Below are 2,285 nucleotides of genomic sequence, written 5' to 3' on the forward strand. Positions count from 1 at the left end.
CACTCAAACTACTTAGTTCACAGATTTCACTTAACATTCATTAAACTGGGCCTGGTTGATCAAGGCTGTAATCCCAGTTACTCAGGAGACCAAGGCAGGAGGACCATGAGTTCAAGGCCTGCCTTGACTACAGAGCAAGTTCAAAACTAGCCTGGGCATTTTAGGGAAATCCTGACTCAAAATAAAAGGTCAAAAAAGAGCTGGGTTGTGTTGTAGAACAGATTTGGGTTTGGGTGTGGGTTCATGCAGGTCCTTGGAAAGAGGGCAGAGGCACCATAAGGCTGATTATAGCCTTTTGACTGTAGGGGCACTCAGTCTCTCACGGACTGAGACCCTCTTCCTTAGCCAATGGCTTTTTTTTTTTATTGTTTTCTAATTTATACCTTTAGCAAGTTGATTTCCATATCTCCAAACATTTTAACTAAGCTTCTCAAAGGGACAATGTCAAATGCAAATTCTCAATCATGGAATACCACCAGTATGCCAGGGTTTTTTTTTTTTTTATCTTTGATCAGGTTTATTCAAATAGGCTGTCTCTCTTTGCTCTATGGAATGAAACAGACTTTAATAATTTTAAGCAGCAGGCTTTTTCTCCTCTGTGGTAGGTTTCTTCTCTGCTGGTTTCTTCCCAGCTGCTGGTTTCTTAGTAGTTGCAGCCTTTTCCCTGCAGGCTTCTTCAGCTTCCTGACATCCACAGGCTTCTTTTCTTTCTTATTCTCTGCAGACTTCTGGTCTGCTGTCCCTTTCTCCGATTTCGCTGCCAGTGCTGCTCCTGCTGCTGCTTCAAGTTTCTTCACCCGCAGTTTGTGGTTTCTGGTCTGGCAAAGAATGGTATTCCTATGCATAATCTTTGCGTAAGGGTTGAGCTTCAACAGGATTCTCAGGTTCTTCAGTGGGTTCTTCTCCAAGACTCTATGATGAATCTTCTCGCGTGGTGCTCGGAGGGCTCTGTGGATCTCTGGACTTTTCAAGATTCTGCTAAGGTCTGTGTTCACCATATTGTGCATGGGAAGGTTATAGTTACTCTTGAGGGAAGCAGCTTTACGCCAAGTGCCATAAAACTCATCTAACTTCCGGCAGGCACTCTCAGTCCAATGCAGAAATGTCCCACATGCCCACCAGGAGCAAGTTTCAAAATGTTCAGTTTGCTTACATTAAGCAGAGTAATACCAGGGATGTTCCTGAAGGCCTTGATGATACCATTATCCTCATTAGAGATGATGCAGGGTCCCCTGCGCTGGATACGTCTTCAGTTTCTCATTTTGCCTTTGTCAGCTCTCATTCTCTGAGAGGCATAGACCTTTTTGATGTATTTCCAAGCTTTAAGCTTCTTAAGCAGCTGAACAGCCTCCTTGGTCTTCTTGTAACCTTCAACCTTATCTCCAACTACCAAAGGGAGTTCAGGGACTTCCTCAATGCGATGACCATTAGACATCACCAAAGCTGGCAAGGCTGAGGCAGCCAGGGCAGAACAGACAGCATATCGCTTTTGGGTTGTGCTCACTCTGCGGTGCCAACGATGCCAGGTTTTGGTTGGTGCAAACATGTGGCCTCCCCGGCACATATTTCCAAAGGCACCCTGGCCAGAACGGTGGGTTCCTCCACTTTGGACTCTGGGAATTCGAGCCACAGCTCTTCCAGTACCCCAGTACTCAGCACTGGTCTGATGACCTGCCAATTCACTCACCGCATACGGCTGTCCGTTGTTTTTCCTCAAGTTTGTGTGAACAAAGTTCACAATATCCGGTTGAATAGGAGCTTTAAACACACCTGGCAAAGTGACATTTTTGCCAGATGACTCCCCCTTTTCAGAGTACACCGATATGAGGGGATGGGCACAAGCCATGTCTGAGAAAGGAGAGGGCCACCAGTATGCCAGGTTTTTAACCAACTAAGTATTGCATAGGGTTTGAACCCCTAGGAAACTCTCAGATAAGACATCAAACAGAAGGTAGGAGAGCTGAGGTAGCAATCAGAAAAGGCAGATCTAAGCTAGGTGTTATCACTCTGGAATCAGATCACCTGCAGAAATCTGCAGGAACTCCTAACAAGGATGTACCTCACCCACAGGGCACTTAGCTGGTATATGCCCTAGGTTGGATTCCACCACTCAAACAGCAACAACAATAAAAGCAAACAAAAACAAGAAGGAAAAAAACCCAAACTAAAACCACTTAGCTGGGTGTGATAGCTTACCCCCATAATCCCAGCACTGAAGAGGCTGAGGAAGGAACTTGTTCCCAGTCCCAGGCCAGCAGGGACTTTTCTGTTCCACCAGCCACTCC

The 2,285-nt window shown here is 45.8% G+C and overlaps 1 pseudogene; it reads right to left on the reverse strand.

The window, feature by feature from the left end:
- Positions 1 to 489: 489 nt before the first annotated feature.
- LOC100757785 lies at positions 490 to 1,855 on the reverse strand (annotated as a pseudogene).
- Positions 1,856 to 2,285: the final 430 nt, after the last annotated feature.

This window comes from Cricetulus griseus, chromosome 3 (assembly GCF_003668045.3).
Source record: "Cricetulus griseus strain 17A/GY chromosome 3, alternate assembly CriGri-PICRH-1.0, whole genome shotgun sequence".
Taxonomy (NCBI): domain Eukaryota; kingdom Metazoa; phylum Chordata; class Mammalia; order Rodentia; family Cricetidae; genus Cricetulus; species Cricetulus griseus.